Source organism: Phacochoerus africanus, chromosome 9, assembly GCF_016906955.1.
Source record: "Phacochoerus africanus isolate WHEZ1 chromosome 9, ROS_Pafr_v1, whole genome shotgun sequence".
NCBI classification, from domain to species: domain Eukaryota; kingdom Metazoa; phylum Chordata; class Mammalia; order Artiodactyla; family Suidae; genus Phacochoerus; species Phacochoerus africanus.
Window position 1 is genome coordinate 10,746,650 of NC_062552.1, and position 13,833 is coordinate 10,760,482.

The window sequence follows — 13,833 nt, forward strand, 5'->3', positions numbered from 1 at the left end:
GCCTCCGCGTGTGGGGCAGGATTGGACACTCGATGTCAGAACTCCGTTTCCCCAGGAAGATAGGGCAGGACCCCTCGAGAAAGAATTAGTGAGGATTTTAAGATGATGATGGCAGAGCATGAAGCCAAGTGCAGAGCCCCGTGTGTGCCTGCACGGCCCCCTGCCCGTGGAGCCGGCCTGGAGGCAGCCCTGCCTCCTGCTAATGGTGAGGCTCCTAGTGCAGGCTCTGAAGAAAGGTTGCTGGAGTGGGGCGGAGGCCTGCATTTTTCATTTGCTCATTAGAAATTCTCATGATGGTCACCTCTACACTACATGCAGCTGAAAGTGGGGCCTGCTCTCTCCTTGGACTCGTGTGACCAGAGCGATAGGCTGTGACCCTGGAGGAAGTGAAAGCAGAGCAGACACCAGGCTGTCTGCCCGGACAGCGGCAGCGTCTGCATCCCTATTGATCGGCAGGGTTGGGCTGCTGCCTGGCCTTCTCAGCTGGTGACATCAGCGCTGCCCTCTCCTCCCGTGAACCCAGAAAGTGCTTCTGAGGGCAGTGAGCGCCGGTTAGCAAAGACTTCCTACCCTGAGATAAAGAGCGTGCTGGCAAGGAAACAGAAGCCTTGCTGCTTTGAAGAAGGTGTCTTGATAGCCTCTCCGTGTAACACCAAGAAAATACTGGAGAAAATGAAAAGCCTCTCCATACACACACATGCTATCCCCCCACGGAGCAGCCTCGTGCTATTCTGATAGCCATGGATTGTACTGACCCTCTCCTAGAGAAGCTTCTGGCTCTAAACAACAGGGAATACACGTTTTCTCTTTTCTTCCTTCCTTCCTTTTCTTTCTTTTGGGCCGCACCTGTAGCATATGGAAGTTCCTGGCTGAAGAGTTGAATCAGAGCTGCAGCTGCGATCGACACACCACAATCACCGCAATGAAAACAGATCCAAAAAGCATCTGTGACCTACACTGCAGCGTGTGGCAATGCCAGATTCTTAACCCACTGAGTGAGGCCAGGGCTCGAACCCACATCCTCACAGACACTATGCTGGGTTCTTAACCCACTGAGCCACATTGGGAACTCCAGAATATACATGTTTCTGGGAGCACATTTTATCCGAATTTATACCAAACCTTGAACGGGATGGAGAGCCAAAGTCACCACTGGGACAAGTGGGTAGTGTCCCTGAAATACAACCAACTCTGGCCTATCTTTGAGTTCTTTCAATCAATTCACATTAAAAATAGGAACGTCAATTTTAAAGATAGGTCAAAGTTAATAATAAGTAAGTTTTACACATTTTGGTCAAATTCTAAGTAATTATGTGACATTGCCTCCACTTTAAAAATTGTTTTTCTGCTGTTTACAATCCAGCAGGGGAACACATGTTTCCCACCTCCAGAAGAATAATCCCAAATGGCGTTTTTCCCATGGAATCTCTCTCCTGCATTAGGGCCTTGAGTGGTCTGCTAGCCATTCTTTGTCATTCTGATTCTTAGATGAGGGGAAAGGAATGTGAGGTTTTTGACAGGAAAGAGGGTTTTTTTGTTGTTGTTTTGTTTTGTTTTGTTTTGTTGCTTTCTAGGGCCACACCCTTGGCATATGGAGGTTCCCAGGCTAGGGGTAGAATCGGAGCTATAGCCACCGGTCTACGCCAGAGCCACAGCAACGCTGGATCTCAGCCTCGTCTGTGACCTACACTACAGCTCACGGCAACACCAGATCCTTAACCCATTGAGTGAGGCCAGGGATCAAATCCGCAACCTCATGGTTCCTAGTTGGGTTCGTTGACCGCTGAGCCACGAAGGGAACTCCCAGTTTAAACCACTGAGTAATTTTTTTCAAAGTTAAAGAGGGTCTATCTTTAGCCTTGAAAAGAATTTTGATTATGTCCTTAGAAACAGATGATTTACTAAGTTTCTGTGTCTCCAGCGTGGGTCAGCTATGGTTTTATGTTTGTTTCTGCTCAGCTTCACAAGGGATCGACCTTATCAGGTAATTAAAGAGGAGGCCGGAGAAATCAGATGTGAGATCCTGTCTGAGTCATCTGATGTTCTTCCAGGATTGAAAGCGCATCTATCATCCTGACACTGCTTCTGTCCCTTCGACGCTGGCTTGCGTCTTACCTGTCTGGAAGCCACTTCTTTTTTTTTTTTTTTTTTGTCTTTTCGCCTTTTCTAGGGCCACTCCCACCGCATATAGAAGTCTAATCGGAGCTGTAGCTGCCAGTCTACACCAGAGCCACAGCAACGCGGAATCCGAGCTGCATCTTCGACCTACACCACAGCTCACAGCAACGCTGGATCCTTAACCCCGGATTGAACCCGCAACTTCATGGTTCCTAGTTGGATTCGTTAACCACTGAGCCACAATGGGAACTCCTGGAAGCCACTTCTGAATACATATCTGGCACCCTGGGGCTGAAATCTTCACCTTGTCTGTTCTTTTCTCTTCCGTTCTCAGCCAGGATTATATTTATTCGCCCTTCATCGTTCTCTGGTCATACAAATCGTTGCATTTTTCTCTCCAGGACACCCATCACTCACCCGTGCTGACATGCCCTCCCAGAGTCTCTAGGGCAGGATGCTGTCCCAAGGTGCCCTGCACTGATCCTCACTTGGAAAGTTTGCACTAATCACCAAAATAAATTGATCTGCTCCAGGGAAACCATGGTTTTAAATCGTGTGAAAATTTTATGCTTGGAAAAATAAATTATCTAAGGATTTTTTTTTTGGTAATACTTGCAATCTCGTGTCAAAAGGGCATGCTTATTCTTTCTAATATATTCTTTAAAATATATTAGATAAATACAGCCTAAGCCCCAGTGGTTGTTAAGCAAAATGACAATTAAGATAATAGCTGTGATAAATGGCTTGAAATAAACAATAAAATCCTTAGCAATTTAAAAGGGGCAGGATAAATGGGACGAGCACGGCATTAGGAATCAGAACACTGGCCGCCTTGATTCGAACTGGCACGTCCGTTCCACGGCCTCAGATCAACGGAGTGGACGGGATCTTCATGAAGGCCGTAAACATTCCGTGTTTACCTTTCTCTGCAGAGGTGGTGTCTAAGCTTACAGAGGTATCCTATGCCCCTGACAAAAACGGCCCGCCCTGCCAGCCCCGTGCTGCATCTCTGCACACCCTGTGTATACACGCAGTGGGCAGGTGAACACGCAGAGATTTGGGTACATGAGGGGCATCATGATGCACGTGGGGTTCAGAGCTCCCTTCTTCTCACTTAGTAACTGACACCTTCTCCCTATCGGTACATTCAGATGTTCCAGCCTACTAACGGGCAGCGCAATATTCATCATTGCATCAGCTACTCCTCAATTTAGTATCTTTCTGGTATGACATGGAGCGTTTCCATGAACATCCTTGCACACATATGTTTGCGTGCATACGTGACTATGTCTGCAGGACAGTTTCTAGAAGAAGAATTTCTGGGTCAGAGTGTTTGTGTACTTTTCATTTTGATGGGTTTTCCCAAATGAATTTCCTAAAGAGTTTTGTCCTCTCACTGAAGGTACATGAGAATGCCTTGTTTTTTCAGAGCTTTACCAACACTGCATGTGATGATTCTTTTAATTTTTTTGCCTAATAGGTAAAAATGAGCTGTTTTATTTTTCCCTCTGTTTCAATTTGTATTCACCTGTTTATTATCAAAGTGAAACACTCTGTATGCCCACTGATTTTTTGTTTATCTTTTCCCCTTTTGTACAGACTGACCTTATCAAATGTCTCATAATCCTGTTGATCATTCTTCTCATGGACAAATTAGTGACTGTAGTAGGATCCATAGTTGGGCTGCATTTGCTCTGCAATTATTTAACCTCCCCTTCCTCAACAAGCCTTTCCCCTGGATCGGAGGGCTTTGGTGAAGCATATTTGATAGGGAGCTGGTACAAAACCCAGAGCCTTCATCAACCCCAAGAAGAGATGGCTTTGTGCGCCTTTCTCTTTTTCTCCTTTCCTGGCTGTTGTAGACATTTGAATCTCTGCTTCTCTCTCCAACCTCAGCATCTCAGCTTAACGATCTCCCTCCCAGATCTTATAAAAATTGTAGCTCTGGGAGCTCTAAATTTGATATTAAAAAATGGGAGCACCTTCCTTGAGGCTAGCCATCTCTGTGGGCCAGAGGAGGGGGAAGGCTGTGACTGTCCCAGCTCTTCTACAGCCAGGCCTTTGTGCACTATTCACCCTGTGTGTCACCTGCACAGCCCATTCCTGCTCCGGCTGTAGCTGCAAGGCTCTTTCTTACATCTGAAGCAGCCTCTCCTTGTGTTTGTTTTGGGCTCCCGTTCTCCCAGTCCACGTAATCAAATGGCTCTCAGCTCAGGACAATTGCCCACTGCCCCGCAAGGCGCATTTAACAATGTTTGAGGATATTTACACAAGTGACAGGCAGCGTCCCTAGCTGGTAAAGGCCAGGGTGCTGATAAACACCCTGCAAGGTGGAAGACAGTCCCCACCACAAAGAATCATCCAGTCCAAAGCGTCCGCAGTGCTGGGTTTGAGACACCCTCATCTCATTGCATCTACTTGCTATTTCCGTGTACCTTTTCCTATTTCCCCGTGCTTATATGGTTTTATTTTTTAAAAACATGGGTTTTTTTTTTTTTGTAATTTCCATAAGATTTTATTAATACATTTTGGGAACTGATTTATGTGCAAACCTTTCCTAAACACTCAGGTTCAAATTTCCTTCCTTTTTAAAACAAAAATTTTTTTTTTGACTGTGCCCACAACATGCAAAATTCCCTGGGCCAGGGGTCGAACCCACGCCACAGCAGCGACCCATGACACAGCACTGACAACATGGATCCTTAACCTTCTGGACCACCAGGGAACTCCCAGATTTCATTCTTTAGTTTTTCTCTTCCTCACAGTTTTGCACAATTGCCCTCTAACTAAAATGGATGTATAGTGCAATCTTAAAGGGTGAAAATATGAAAAAAAAAGGGGGGGGGGGATCAAGGTCAGTGCAATTGACTAATGCCAAGTCTTTTCAGCCATTTATACCACGATATCGTTATAGCAAATGGCTGTACAGTCCTGGAAGAGCCGTAGCCTAGTCGGATTAATACATATGCATTTTGTGATGAATCAATGAAAAGAGAAGAAATATGCAGAAAAATTATAAATAAATAAAAGTTTAAAGCGCCAATATGTACGAAGGGGCTGTGTGTCACAGGGGAAAGGTCGTCCCCATCTTGTCTTCTTGGGGATACTAGGGAGATTGCAGGCTGTCTGTGTTCCAGAGGGGTGTTTCTAAATTTGCTATTTAAAAATGGGAGCACACATCCCCAAGCAAATGAAGAATGCGGGAGCTGGGAGGACCTTAGAGGTCACGTGGTCTGTGGTGGATTGTGACTCCATGAGGCACACCTCGTGAGGTCACCTCCCACGGTGACTCTGGGCTTAGTCATGGCTCTTGCTTTGGTCCATGGGACATCCACAAACACAGTGCAGGAAAAAGTTTCATCTGTGACTAGGGATTGGGGCATTCTCTGTTCAGAACACTGCTGCACTGGGCTAGAAACCCAGGATACCCTGCTGGAAAGACCACATGACGGAAAACTGAAGCATCCTGGCTGACAGCCCTGGCGAACCGCCAGGCCTGTGAGCGGAGCCATCGTGGATTGCATCTGAAAGGCTGCCTCCACGGGGGGAAACACCAGTGAGACCCCCAGAAGGACCACCCAGCCAATCCCAGCTCAGCTGCAGAACTGTGACCAAATGCATGTTGGCGTGCGCTCCCGCCTTTTGCGGTGGTTGGTCACACAGCAGCGGGATAACTGAAACGTAGTCCAGCTTCTTCCTTCTACACATGGGGCAACGAAGAAAGCCACATTCTACAAACTGGCAGGATCTCCAGGCCAGCTCCAGAGGAGCCCACAGGATGCCCGAAGGCAGCGCAGACATGCCTCTTTCCACTACTCCCAACAACCACATCACATATAAAGGACGCATCCGTGGTCTCCACATGGCCTGGCAGGTCCATGAGTCCCACCTTCCTCCCTAACACTGTCACCGCCACCACAGGCGGGGAAAGAGGGAGTGGAATGTGTGATAGTTACTTCCAGGCACGGGCAACTGACCTTTCCACCTGAGTTTCCAAAAAAGGTCTTCCCAGGCCCTAACCGGCACTGAAAAAGCAGCCTTCCAGAGGTTCTGAAATGATGAGTCCGTCAGATGGTTGGTTCCCCGAGGACCCAGATCTCCCAGAGAATAAGAAATTAATTCTTACTGATGTTGAGCACAGAAAGGTCAACCTTAAGGTTCAGTTTTCTAAGTCAGATACTGTCCATTTCTGAGCATCAAGGGTTTTCCCCAACCTGGTGTCACCTGAATCACAGGATGCAGAAAAACCATCCTTACCCTGAGGATGACTATGCGCTGGGTCTTATGGGATAACAAGAAGTTTAAGGCATAATTTTAGACCCCAAGGAATTTTCACTGCGAATGGGAAGAAAGAACAAACGGCCGTAAGAAAATGACATCAAGGGAACTTAGGTGTGTTTAAATAGTTATTGTCATACTGGTTGTTAAATTATGGATGTCCTTCCCCATGAACTACCTCCAGTCTCCTGAGAGTCCCTCCCCTTGCCCCCTTGCTCCCATGTTCCTGGCTCCTCCTCTGGGCTCCAGACCTTTCCCAGACTCTTGGTACCAGCCTTAGAAGCAGGAATGCTCTGCACTACAGGTCCCTCCAGGACTCTGTCCATCACTACCCTGTCCGTTGTGACGGGTCAGTGACCATGAAGTGCAGGTTGTCAAATGTTTTTACTGTCACCCTGGAGGCAAAGCAATAAACTTTAGTTTCTAAATGAGTCACAGAGATGCCAGGTGTTGAATAGGTCCAAAGGGTGAGGACAGAAGCATCATTACAGCAGGGTGATAAGGGGAGGTGAATTTTGAACAGTCGAGAGATGGGTGGTAAAAAATAATCAGACAAGGGGCCGGTCCAGTTCCTGAGATAGAATTAGGGTAGAAGATTGCCCAGTTAAACGACTGACCAAGGACAAATTGTTTTCTAAAATAAGGGTACGGAGGTAGGTGAACAAAGCTTGTTCAAACACTAGGGTGTTTCCTGGGAGTGAGATTTTTTTTTTTTAATGAAGAATACAAGCAGGTGATATCCTTGAAGAAAAGGGCCATAGGCAAAATATTCACACATTTTTGTAGTTCCTGGCTCCCCAGGAATGCAGATCCACGGGAACAGAAGGAATAGATTTTGGAGTTTTTTGTAATTTAAGATACTTGGTTGTAGAAGCATACTGTTAAAAATGTTACCCAAAGACTATTTTTTTATAATCTGTTTTCTTCAATATAATTAATACCTCTACTAAGTGCACTGAGCACTCATAAAAGTCAAAATAAAAATACTGTATTCTCACACGATCATACCAAGAGACAATATAATTTCACGGTTTCTTTCATCTCTATAGTTTCATACATGTAACTATACATGTTATTTCATACATGTAATTCCTATATTCTCTATGTTATGTTCTGCGATAGTTTCAGACACGACTTTTCTTAAAATTTCATTTTAAAGCCATCAAAATCTTCACTTGAAAAGTGATCTCCAATTTGAGAAAGATGTTCAGGGAAGGAAATCTGAATAGATTTGCAACTACATTTTGGTTCTGCACATGCCCGAAGAGCTTCAGCAGACGTCTAAGGAAGGGGCTGCCCAGAACCTTTGTTTGTTTGTTTGTTTGTTTGTTTGTTTAAGACTGTCTCCCTCATCCCATGGTCACCATGGGATCTGCCTAGTGAGAGCAACGGGCCTGACCCTGTGGGCATGGTCGACTGGACCAGCGGCAGGTGCCAGAATCAGGCCAAGTCAATGAGCCTCTTCCCCAGGATCTTTGAAATTGAGGCTATACCACATAAAATAAGGAAACCATTTGTTTCTCAGTTTCCAAAACAGAAGAACCAGATGATCAAAATCAAGAGGAACAGAAATGTGAAGGTATCACAACTCTCCATTCTGGCTGTTTCTAAGGCCCAGCCCTGTCCCATTGTCAGGCTGGGTCAGGTCAGGACAGAGATTCGGATGATGCTAATGAAGTCTCCTTTGCAAGCTCATAGGAACTGGTTTCTGCACTTTTGCCTATTTGTTCTCTCCACGCAAATCATCAGAACCTTGGAATTTTAAGAACATTTATTGGGTTGAAGGAAAACAAGTTCGGATGCAATTGACTGGGTAGTTCCTTTCCTGAGAATTAATCCTAACGACATGTTCAAGCTCAGGTGCAAAGATGATAGATAGAGAGATACATAGAGAGAGAGAGAGACTCAGAGAGAAGGTCACTGTTTATGATAGTGAGAAGATGCTGATTAAATAAAGATAGGATCCAGTGTAAAGATGCTGATTAAATAAATAAAGATAGACTATGTCTATGTTATACAGTCACTAAAAATGATGTTACATGTTTTTTACTCATTGGGATGGAAATATATCCAAACTATACCATTAAAAAAAAAAAACAAAGTTCTGTTTAAGAAAAGGGGGGGGGCGACGAAAACAAAAACACAACATGTGTACGTATAGAAAAATGTCTGAAAAGATCACCAAAATGTTAGCAGTGCCTCCTGGGGGTGTAATGATGAACACTCTGTGATACTTTTTTGGTGATTTCTCTGAATCTCAGTTTTTTACAAGCATCATGAATTATGTTTACAGGTACATGAAGCCATAAAGCTACCAAAATTGTACACGTTAAAAATTCAGCTCGTGGTCTCAGTGCGGTACTTCTGCAGATCCCAGCACGCTGCTCCGCTTTCCCAGGAGACCTGGTGACGGGGGAGAGCAGCAGTTACAGCGAGGACGGCATCAAGTGTGATCAGCTGGCACAGAGTAAAGCAAGGTGGCAGTGGGCAAACCAGACAGGGGAATTCGTGCTCGGGTTAGCAGGAGCAAACCCCTCACACAGCAAACCCCTTACTCCCTACCTCTGCAGCCATGGGCTTCCTTTGACTTTAGGAGGAGGAGCACTAGTACCTGTGATGCGACTTGAACTCAAAGTGAATGTTCTTAGCCCATGAGCCATCCTCTCTGGGCAACTGTTCAAACAGAATAATGATTTAACTAGAAGAAAAGGTTCCAGAGTCACAGTTTGGGTTTGCAATAGCTTTAAGAATGGCAAAGAGTCTGCGATTTCTCTCTACCCACAAGCTCAACAAGTAGCCTGACCTGCAGCAGTTTCCTGGATACTGGCTAAGACACAAGACCCCCTCAGGTGAAGAAGAGTTATTTCTCCGAGCACCACCAGTATCCGGAGGCTCATCATTTTCTTGGCTGGTTCCCTGAGCCCCAGTTCCCACAGGATGCTGTGCAGAGGGCCAGGTGCTGCCTGCACTCATGGGGGCGGCACTGCAGGAGAGGAGCCCCAACTTGGGAAACCTGAATCTTTTCTAATAGGCTGCAAACAACCCACTCTCTGCCCCGGAGGGAGCCATGATCTTCACTGTACTGGACACACCTGCCCTTGGCTTTGGAAAGAGACACGACCTCTGTCCTCTGAGGCTGTCCCCTACACAGATACCTTTGAGAGGCTGCTTTGGAACAATATCCGTGGACGCCTTTATTTGCAAGACATGCACAAATGTGAGAGGCGCATGGAGCACTGGCCCCAAGGGTGGCCACTGCTGGCTACTATTTCACGGTAAGACAGGAGCAGACCCAAGGGCCAGAACTCAGCAGTGGCCAAGTTGTTCATTTCCTGATGAGCCCATAGAGTTATCTAGACCAGCTGTGGGACTATTGCTGAACAGGCCCAAGAGGAGAGAGGTGGCTTCCCCTATGTCCCCAGCAGGTCGGTTTTATGAATATCCTTCCTCAGATGACATGTCTGGAAGCACTTAGTGATGCTCTCACTCAGCATGTGCAAAGCAGGCTCTGAACAAGCCATCCAAGCACAACCAACCAAACGAAAACACAACATCTTAGGGTCACTTTGGAAGTATCCAGGGACTTTCTTGATTGAAATATAACAATATTTTAGAAATCTTAAAAATAAACACAGAGCAAGTGCTGATTGAGGAGATGCACTGGGAAATTTCCTGGGTGACAGAAGTGTCCTATGGCTTGTAGGGGTGTGGGTTACCTGGTTGCGTCATTTGTCAAAACTCCTGTCCTTCTACTCTTCAGACCTGCACCTTTCACTAGATTTTGTACATTGTGCATCAATGAACAAAAAGAACACAGGCAGCCGTCACTCACAGCTCTCACGTACTCAGGGCCCATGAATGTACCACGGGTGGTCCAAGATTTCTTGTTTTACATGCTTATTTTTCTCCCCCGTGTTTTACCAACTTAACACCTACCTCTCTGTCATGTCGCTCGTATTAATGCCTCTGCTGGACTGAATGTGTTGGCAGGTGGCAATGGAGAAACTCAACGGAGTCACATAATTTACTTGCTAAAAAAAACACCCCAAAACAGTTCAGCTGCAGCTCCTAGCTGCAGCTGAACTGTGTGTTTTCTGAAACGAATGATTTGAAAGCTAAGGGTAACACTGGTGAATGGAGGTTGGACACAAGATGACAAAAACAATAGGTCTGGCCTGTTTTGGACTTATTAGCATCTTTTCACAACCTGCTGCATTTTACGGCCATTGTGTAGCAAACCCAAACCCAGGAGGCAAATGAACAGGAGCTCCGTGCCTCATTTTCCATCAGGTAAAATGTTGGTCCTATGCAGCGGTGAAGGTCCCTCCTCCTCCCCTTGATAGTCCTTTGTTCTAATTAGAGAGGGAGGAGGAGGGAAGATGAGCAAAGAACAGAGCGATGGGCACTGAAGGTCAGGGTCACGGGTGACGGCAGAGAAGCGCCTGTGACCTCACTCTCGGGGTGATGGAGTAAGAAGCCAGCACACCCTTCTTTCCTTCTTAGGCCAAACCCTCGGTCCTAACAGGCAGTCCGTCCTAGGCACGCCTCTAAAGTGGGGCTTGGGAGAAGGCTGTGTCCCCAGAAGCACCTGTCACTCAGGTGTCCTAGGATTCCAGAGCTTCTGGGTTCAACATACAGTGTGTTCAGTTTTGCTACTCTGACTGCTGCGGCCGGAATGCCGGACCTACAGGGCTTTGACCCAGTACAAGCCTCTTGCTCGCCACATACCCCTGGGGGTCCCTTACGAACCTGTCTGCCCTGCTCGCCTCCCAGGCTCTGCACAGCGTGCTCACTCAGCGTCTTGAGGGATCATCCCCAGCCTCACTACACCAGGCCGTCAGCAGGTGTCATGTCCTTGTCAGGGCTTGCAACTGCTCGCGCTCCTCTGCTGGTCAGCCTTGAGCAGCCATTGCAAGCTGGGCATCTATGCAAAAGTGGCCAGAGAGTTTCCTTGCCAGCTTCTGGCTGTTTCCGGGCCTAGACCGTAAAGACTTAGGTGGAACAGCTTCTATGTCTTCTCGTCATCAAGTCCCCAAGCTAGTCCACCTGCCAGGTGAGGGACAGATGCCATGCTCCTCCCCACCCGGCCTTGCCTCCTACAGCTCCCATGGCCACACGAGCCCCCTCCCCCCTTCCACCAGAGGCCGCTCAGTTCGAACACAGCCCCAGAAGATCCTCAATGGACCGAGTCAGCAAACAACCCAACTAAACCCTGGGCGAGCACAGCCAGGCCTCCCGCTGCCCCTGAGGTTCCTGTGTTTCTCCTAAAAGCAGAGCAGGGGGAGGCTGCCTGCTTTCAGCGGAGAAAAGGTTTCCTGGTTTTCTTTGCTGGAAGGCAGATGAGTTGAACATGGCCTCGGGGAGCCCTTAAGGCTGCTTCTTTCTGATGCCATCCCCACACTCTCCAAGTGAGGATGTGTTGAAACCCCAAAGGCCTCAAAGTCACCTGAGACCTAAGAGCCTCAGCTAAACTCACAGAATGCGTGTGTGCTTGGCTTCGACCCCTATTCTGGGTCCTCACAGGAAGCAGGATCTTGTTCCCTCCTTTCTACAGATGAACAAGTGAAGTTAAATGAAAGCATGAGGCTCAGACAATTTCAAAGCTCAGCATCAGGTTTGAAGCCAGATGATCTGAAAGAGAGCCTGAGTTTTAGCCATGCTACTGCCCTCTCTCATGGGAGGAGTCCCAGGCCCAGGGGGTGAGAAGAGGACAGTAAGCAAGATACTGAAGTTCAAGGTCATCAGAGGTCTGTCTGCAAAGCTGCCTGACCCAAAAGAGAGAAGACGGCCTGTGGAAGGACAGGCCAGGCCCTCTGTGGGACACAGTGACATCCACACTCTTGCAAGAATAAGGGTTTAATTCTGCCCAGCCCAGTATCTAATTGAAAGCCCAGAAGGCACGGGAGAAGCGCACTTAATTTAATTTAAGGCTTATGTGGTTTGGGCTCTTAAAAGAAGCCAAATGCAAAAGAGCTTTCCTGAGTGGCCCGAGAAGAGCTCTGCCTGGAGACTTGCAGGGCACTGATGTGTTCACAGTGGGGGTGCAGCCTAGGTCCTCCTGCCACCCAGCACGCCGTCTGTGACCGGGAGCAGGGGAGAGGGAGCCAGGAGGGCCCGGGCCAGCAGCATCCAACGGCTCCTATCTGTACGAGCGTGGTCTCCCCCAGGAGAGAAGTCCAGAGATGTGGATAAAACCATCAGTTCTCTTTTCCGCCCGTGATGCCCCACAGAGAAAGAAGGCAGAGGGCACTTTAAGAAGAGGGAGCAACCCGTGCAGGCTTGGAGTAAGGAACGTGGCGTGAGGCCACGTTTGATGGGGGGTGGGGGTCTGGTGAGATGGGTGGGGCTTGACAGGTGTGGAGACGAGGAGGCAAGGAGGCTGGATTTGTGGGGGGGGGAGGTAACGGAGAGAGGGAAAGAGAGAGAAGCATTAACCACTTCAAAGTAAGAGATTTTCCAGTGAATTCTGTTGTGGTTCAGCGGTAGCAAACCCAACTAGTATCCAGGAGGATGCGGGTTCGATCTCTAGCCTCCACCAGTGAAGGATCCGGCATTGCCATGATCTGTGGTGTAGGTTGCAGATATGGCTCGGATCCCACATTCCTGTGACTGTGGTATAGGCTGTAGCTCTGATTTGACCCCTAGCCTGGGAACTTTCATGTGCCACACTTGTGGCTCTTAAAATAAAAAGCAAGCAAGCAAGCGAGAAAGCAAGAAAGCCAGGGGGAAAAAGAGAAAGAAAGAGAGAGGAAGGAAGAAAGGAAGACAGAAAGAGAGGGATTTTCCAGACTCGTTGCCATCAAATGAATGGTGACTGTATACGAGAATCCCTCTGGCCCAGTCCTCCATAACAGTCACAAGTAGTGTCCCCAACTCGACATTTAATAGAAGGAGCCCACTCATGCCAGCCAGCGAGGGCCTGGCCTGAGAAGGTCTGGTCCTTTGTAAAGCCGATGTCTCCTCAAAGTCCTAAAAGTCCTGAGGCAAAACAATTAAATCAGCCAATAATGCATCCATTTTTAGGCAGAACTATGAAGACATCTGCTACGGGCTGAATTATGTTTGTCTAAATTTTTTTTTTCTTTTTAAGGCCACACCTGCATCATATGGAAGTTCCCAGGCTAGGGATTGGATTGGAGCTACAGCTGCCAGCCTACACCACAGCCACAGCAATGTGGGATCCTTAACTCACTGAGTGAGGGTAGGGATTGAACCGATATCCTCATGGATTCTAGTCAGATTCGTTTCTGCTGCACTACGGTGGGAACTCCCATGTTTCCCTAAGTTCTTATGTTGAAGCCTTAACCCCCCAGTGCCTTAGAATGTGACCATATGAAAGAGTCGCAAGGGTAGGCCCTAATTCCACATGACAGGTGTCTAATCAGGAAGGGATTAGGACACAAACATGCACAGGGGAAGGGTCACAAGAGGACACAG